At 42.5% G+C, this 7,753-nt stretch overlaps 1 protein-coding gene and 1 pseudogene across 1 annotated transcript in view; both read right to left on the reverse strand.

Moving 5' to 3' along the window:
* Positions 1 to 7,753, reverse strand: part of LOC116672880 (NACHT, LRR and PYD domains-containing protein 12) — a 769,761-nt gene that overhangs the window by 126,398 nt on the left and 635,610 nt on the right. The gene's annotated exons all lie outside the window — the stretch shown is intronic.
* Positions 1 to 7,753, reverse strand: part of LOC116672882 (zinc finger protein 271-like) — a 643,109-nt pseudogene that overhangs the window by 36,125 nt on the left and 599,231 nt on the right.

Consider the following 7,753-nt stretch of genomic DNA (forward strand, 5'->3'; position numbering starts at 1 on the left):
GCTTGACTTAGTGTGCTCATCGCGGCTTAAAGCCCATGTTGCAGGTTAACCACCACTGTTGATTATAGAGGACAATAATCACTCAAGATATGTATGTCATTTTTTAAAATGTCTCCAAATAGTGTTAAGTCATTTTTTGGTCATTTTTGGTATTCACGGGTTTATTAAGTCAATTCGGCGATGACATCATATTGGGGAGCGAAGTCTCAACCTGGCACTAGAACTATGGTGACTGACTGGGATGAGGAAGAGGAGGAAAGGCCATCAGCCAGCTGTGACATTTCAGACAGGATCAGGGTCCTCCCCAACCAGCACCAGTATTTTAATTGTTTATGTTATGAACCCTGACCTCAGAACGTTTTATTACAGTAATAAAAGGTAATTTTGAGTGGAGTTAACCCCTTCAAAGGGAGGGAGCGTAATACGTAGTCGTAGCCAGGGTAACATACATGCTGCTCAGAAGATAAAGTTACTGCTGGTCAGCCTTCAATGTGGAGAGAAGATCAGAATATAACAACACAGCTGTCAGGGCATGAGGAGGAGGAAACAGCTTGGCTCTGAAACATGTTCACAACGAGGCAGAGTGAATACTCTGGTGTCTTTTAAGGTGACCACTCCGAGAAAAGGTTTTCCCACATTGTTCACACCAGTACGGCTTCTCTCCAGTGTGAATGCGCTGGTGAGTTTTAAGGTGACTACTATGTGAAAACGTTTTCCCACATTGTTCACAGCTGTGCGGCTTCTCTCCAGTGTGAATACGCTGGTGTCTTTTAAGGCTACAACTCTGAGAAAACGTTTTGTCACATTGTTCACAGCTGTACGGCTTCTCTCCAGTGTGAATGCGCTGGTGAGTTTTAAGGCTACCACTTCGAGAAAAGGTTTCCCCACATTGATCACAGCAGTACGGCTTCTCTCCAGTGTGAATGCGCTGGTGAGATTTAAGGTGACTACTATGAGAAAAGGTTTCCCCACATTGCTCACAGCTGTACGGCTTCTCTCCAGTGTGAATGCGCTGGTGTTTTTTAAGGCTATCACTACGAGAAAACGTTTTATCACACTGATCACAGCTGTAAGGCTTCTCTCCAGTGTGACTGCGTTGATGGGTTTTCAGGGCACTCTGTTGTGTGAAAGCTGCCCCACATTGATCACAGCTGTACGGTTTCTCTCCAGTGTGAACTCTCTGATGAATCTTTAAACATCCTGATGTTGTGAAGGATTTGTCACATTGTTGACAGCGGTGATGTTTGGGTCCCTCTCCTCCTCTCCGTTTCTATAGCACCATACAAACAGAGAGAGATAGTGAACAACCTTCTTTAGACCCTGGACTTGCTCTTACTCACAATTTAAATTTTTCATTTATGACGACATGAAGGTAAATGTGTGCCAATTGCAAACATGTTATTATGGAAGCAAATGTAATTTTCATAACTTTTATAAGTTCCCAAATATTCTAATTTCAGGCAAGTTGTAATGAAAGAACTGTAATGCTGTCATGAAACAGCGAGAGAAAGCGTGTCAGATGATGGCGGACCGCCTGAATGTGTAAGCAGCCTACAAATAGACATTTACTGACCACTGCTCTGAAAATTGTCATAATATTACCATTCAAGGCGTTAGGCCACTAATCGTTAGGGCTGTAATCTCCCAGTCGACTAGTCGATACGTTCTGGCTCGACCAACTTTCCAATTGGTCAATTTTTTGCCGTGTTAATTTCATCAGGTGGAAGCATATACCGTTATGGTCTATGGGTGGGTGGAAAGCACTAATTGCTAATGTGGGTGTTTTTTAGAGCACCCCTGTTTCATGGGTAACTGTCTTCAGAACACCCCCTTTTTCACTTTTTTTGGATTAGCCCGACCCACTGGGGACAGATTGAAGAAAGTACTAGAAAGCCTTGGTTTAGTGGTTTGCTGAATATTTATTTAATTGTGAGTGTTTAATTTACAGTCAGTCCTCCTCTACCATGTCGAAGACATTGGCAGTGTGGCAGCATTTTACAAAATTAGATAACAGAAAAACGTCAACTGCAAAGTTTGCAAGCAACAGTTTGCATATCGCAGCTGGACTACAAACATGACATATCACCTAGAAACGGTAAGCTAACTTGTCTGCGTTAGGTTACCCTGTCTGTTTGGAGTAGGCTATATGAACATATCAGAATTGGCATATTTTGTAGTCTAATAATTGTTTTGTAACTATCGGCACACCCACCCGCAACGACGGTAGCGTTCCCCGTACACACCCACACCACGCTGGATGTTAAGCCTCTATCATCCGAACGCAAAAATAATATCACAGAAGGAATTGTTGACTTTATTGCTCAGGATATAAGGCCCATTGCTGTTATGGAGGGCTGAGGTTATAAGAACTTGTTAATATACAGCGCCAGCACGCCACACCATCACACAAAATGTGAGGGACTTAATGAGAAGGTTTCAGAGTTAAAACAACACAGCGAGGCACTGAGCTTGACCACAGATATGTTTAAATATACATTAAAGTGGACGTGTCTTTTGTGTTTAAGAGTAAAAGCTTTAAATGAATAGTCTATTTGTGTCTGAGCCGCGAAGCCGAGCTACAATGTCCTTACCTAAGTACTGTCAGGGTCCTCATACTCTGAATTCTGACTGGCTAGTAGTCCTTACCTAAGTACTGTCAGGGCACTCACACTCTGCTTCTGACTGGCTAGTAGTCCTTACCTAAGTACTGTCATGGCCCTCATACTCTGCTTCTGACTGGCTAGTAGTCCTTACCAAAGTACTGTCAGGGCCCTCATACTCTGCTTCTGACTGGCTAGTAGTCCTTACCTAAGTACTGTCAGGGCCCTCATACTCTGCTTCTGACTGGCTAGTAGTCCTTACCTAAGCATGTGCGACTCCCAACAAAGATGGAACAGAAGTGAGATGTCTCACTCTGTAGTTAAAACAGAGAGCTCAACACACAGGGTGAAAAGAGGAGCTGCAGCAATGTGCAGTACAACACATATGTTGTTTTCTGATTGATCGAAATATGATGGGAGTATTTTCGTAGGCCCGGGATAGAAGCAACAACTGATTCTTGTGTCACCCTCTAATGCAGAGCCGGAGCTATTCCTTTGTTTGTGGTGGGGAATGGAAACCCCAAGCTATGTGGCAAGCAGGAAGGTGGGGGCCTCGCGCTGTTCATCAATAATAGATCGATAGATTTCTGGGACTCTTTAGTCTGGAGTACCCGTTCTTTCACTCACCTCTTCCTTCTTCGTCTTGCTCCCTCGCTCTTCTGAGTCTCCCGAGGCCTCCCTGACACCTTTCCTCTTGCCCTTCTTCTTCTCCTCCATCTCCTTGTGTGTCTGCAGGTACTCGGTGATAAGGTCCAGGTCCAGGTTGTCTTGTGGCTCCCATGTGTTATCCTCACTGGAAAGGTGAGTGCAGACAGAAGAGCATCTCTGTTCTCAGTAAACGTAATACAGCATGTTTTCTGCCACATGGCATTGTTTTGCAACACAGTAATACAACAGAGACCTTATTTATTGATACTGATTGATTTCAATGTTGAGCGATCCAACACCAAAAGATTCTTTTGTACCTTAAAATAATGTTTCCAAAACCGTTTCAGTGGTTCATTAACTCGTTGAAATGAGACATAAGAATAATGGTAATTGATTTACTTAGGACAATGCACATTAATCAACATTTCTGTAAATGCACCAGTGTTAGCCAATCGGCCATTTTTCAAATGTAGTCCTATTGAGCATGCATGCCTTTATGGTGGGAAGAAACTGGCGCACCCGGAGGAAACCCATGCAAACATGGGGAAAACAAACAAACTCCACACAGAAAGGCCCGGAACGACCAGGATTCAAACCAAGAACCTTCTTGCTGTGAGATATGCTGGATAGTAGCAGTAATGAACAATTCAGCTCCCAACCTGTAGGGGGAACGATAAGGAAAAGTGCTTTGGTGCCTACTGTAAAGGTGCTGGTTGACAAGTAGCTAATGCTAATGCTAATGTAATTCTTGGTGGGTAATGTAAGATTATGACACCGTTCAACACGCTAATTTATTTTTAGTATGATTGTTTTGACCACGGTTAACAACTCTGGGCTCACCCCAAAAATTTGGCAGTAACATTAACTGTATAGACGAATAATCTAATGGTAATTTAGCTAGCACACCCCTGTCTTCTGCCTCAGTCTCTACAAGGCTTCAGTCGGGATGAGAACTGACAAGAGCCCTGGGGACACATCCACAGTCAGCCCCCAGCAGCTAGCAACCATCCACTACCATTACAGCCCCGGCACTACAAGGACTAACACTAATAGTAATTTAAAGATGTGGTAGCAAGTCTTGTTCTTAGTCTTTCACACCCAAGTTGGAAATCACTGCAACCAGTTCTATTTGTTATAGTGCACCGAGCACCTGGTCCATACTCGGAATTCTTATCCGAATTTGCAGAGTTTTTTTCAAACTTAGTGCTAAAAACGAACAAAGTTCTTATTGTAGGGGATTTTAATATTCATGTGGACAATGAGAATGATAGCCTTAGTACTGCGTTTATCTTTCTTTTAGATTCTATTGGCTTCTATCAAAGTGTTCATAAACCGACTCACCGCTTTAACCACACCCTTGATCTTGTTGTGGTATATGATGTTGAAATTGAACATTGAATAGTGTTCCCACAGATTCCCTTTCTATCTGACCACTGTTTGATAACTTTTGAGTTTATACTGCTGAACTACACGCCATTAGGCAAAACCTTCTATGCTCTCATCCTACAGATGTGTATCTGATAGGGCTGTAGCCAAATTTAAGGATGTGATTCCATTAGCATTTAATTCATTACCAAGTCACAAAGTAACGGAGGACTCCTATGCTAATTTCAGTCCCTCCGATAATCGATAATTTTGTTGATAGTGCAGCAGGCTAGCTGCAAATGACACTCAACTCTGTTGCCCCTCTAAAAATGAAGATAATAAAACAAAGACGGTTAGCTCCATGGTATAACACTGAAACTCGTAAATTAAAGCAATTATCACGGAAACTTGAGAAGATTTGGCGTTCCACCAAATTGGAAAATTCTCGTTTTCATCTGGCAAGATAGTCTTAAAACGTACAGGAAGGCCCTCCATAATGCCAGAGCAGCGTACTACTCGTCATTGATAGAGGAAAAAACGAACAACCCCAGGTTTCTTTTCAGCACTGTAGCCAGGCTAACGGAAGGTCACAGCTCTACTGAGCCAAGTATTCCCTTAACTCTTAGTAGAACAACTTTATTAAATTCTTCAATGATAAAATTATTCCATTTCTCTCTAAGATTCTTGAGAAAGCAGTTGCCAAACAGCTATGTGACTTTCTGCATAACAACAGCTTGAGGATTTTAAGTCAGGATTTAGAGTTAATCATAGTACAGAGACGGCATTTGTGAAAATTACTAATGATCTCCTAATTGCATCAGACAAAGGACTTATCTCTCTACTTGTGTTATTAGATCTTAGCACTGCATTTGATACCATTGACCATCATGTCTTATTACAGAGATTGGAACATTTTATTGGCATTAAAGGGACTGCTCTAAGCTGGTTTAAGTCTTATTTATCAGATCGATCTCAGTTTGTTTATGTTAACGATGAATCCTTTGTGCACGCCAAAGTTAGTCATAGAGTCCCACAAGGATCTGTGCTCGGTCCAATCCTGTTCACTTTATATATGCTTCCTTTAGGCCATATTATCAGGAAGCACTCCATAAACTTTCATTGTTATGCAGATGATACTCAATTATATCTATCAATCAAGTCGGATGAAACTAATCAGTTAGCTAAACTTCAAATGTGCCTTCAGGATATTAAAACCTGGATGACCTGTAATTTTCTGATGTTAAACTCAGATAAAACTGAAGTTATTGCTCTGGGACCCAAGCACCTCCGTGACGCATTATCCAAAGAGATAGTTACTCTGGATGGCATCACCCTGGCCTCCAGCACCATTGTGAGGAGTATTGGAGTTATCTTTGATCAGGACATGTTCTTTAATTCCCACATAAAAAGAATTTCAAGGATCGCCTTTTTTCACCTACGTAATATTACAAAAATCAGGAATATCCTGTCTAAAAATGATGCAGAAAAACTAGTCCGGCCCGTTAGACACCGCCTACCAAGCGCCTGGGTCTGTCCGAGGTTTCTGCCTAAAAGGAAGTTTTTCCTCGCCACTGTCGCACTGTTGCTTGCTCTGTAGGAAATTACTAGAACTGTTGGGTCCTTGTAAATTCTGGAGTGTGGTCTAGACCTACTCTATCTGTAAAGTGTCTCAAGATAACTCTTGTTATGAATTGATACTTTAAATAAAATTGAATTGAATTGAATAGCATTTGATCTGGACGGGAAGGATACTCTGGGAGTTGGAAGGGCCGTGTTGCGACACAGGTTCATCGAGTTTTGTTACAGCTCTTATACACACACACATATACACATACATATATTATATTATATATAACACAATATACACACATATATATACACATATATATATACACACACACATTATATACACACACACTACACACATATTACACACACACACACACACACATATATACACACACACACACACACACATATATACACACCCACACATATATACACACACACACACACATATAACACACACACACCACACACACACACACACACACACAACATAATATATATATATTATATATATATATATATAAATAAATATCCCCTCTCACCCCTTGTGGGGTGTATGTCATCCTCAAGCCGGGTCCTCTACCAGAGGCCTTGGAGTTTGAGGGTTCTGCGCAGTATCTTAGTTGTTCCTAGGACTGCACTCTCTGGACAGAGACTTCTGATGTTTCACCTGGACTCTGCTGTAGCCACTATCCAGTTTGGGGCTCACAGCCCCCAGTGCTCCGATTACCACTGGCACCACTGTTGCTCTTACTTTCCACATCTTTTCTAGCTCTTCTTCCAGCCCTTGGTATTTCTCAAGCTTCTCGTGTTCCTTCTCTTGATTTGCTGTCGCTTGGGATCGCCACATCTATTACTACTGCCTTTTTTTCTCTTTGTCCATCAACACGATGTCTGGTTGGTTAGCCATCCCAGTTTGTCAGTCTGGATCTTGAAGTCTCACAGGATCTTGCTCGGTCATCTGGACTACCTTAGGAGGTGTCTTCCATTTTGACCTTGGGACTTCCAGCCCATACTCGTGGCAGATGTTCCTGTACACTATGACAGCTACCTGGTTATGGCGTTCTATGTACGCACTTCCTGCCTGCATCTTACACCCTGCCGTTATGTGCTGTACTGTCACATTGTTGCACAGTCTGCACCTGGGGTCCTGCCTGGTGTGGTAGACCCCGGCCTCTATTGATCTTGTACTGAGTGCCTGTTCTTGTGCTGCCATGATTAGCTGTCCTTCAGTCCAGCCTTTTCCAGCCACTAGTAGGATTTCTTGATATCAGCCACTTCTTCTATTTGTCTGTGGTACACGCCAGGCAGCGGCTTGTCCCTCAATGACAGTTCTTTCCCTTATGTATGCGTATGTGTTGATGGCTCGGATCTTGTTTTTTCCCGTTCAGCTGACTATTCAGACCTGCCTCACTCTCTGTAGGTTTTTGGCTTGGCGGTCATCCTTGCTGCCTCCTCATGGTTTCCGTTAACCTGTGGCACCCCAGGTATTTGTACAGAGGGCTGCACGATTATGCCAAAATGATAATCACGATTATTTTGGTCAAAATTTTGATCGCGATTATTCTCAC

The sequence above is a fragment of the Etheostoma spectabile genome, chromosome 23 (genome assembly GCF_008692095.1).
Source record: "Etheostoma spectabile isolate EspeVRDwgs_2016 chromosome 23, UIUC_Espe_1.0, whole genome shotgun sequence".
Lineage (NCBI taxonomy): Eukaryota > Metazoa > Chordata > Actinopteri > Perciformes > Percidae > Etheostoma > Etheostoma spectabile.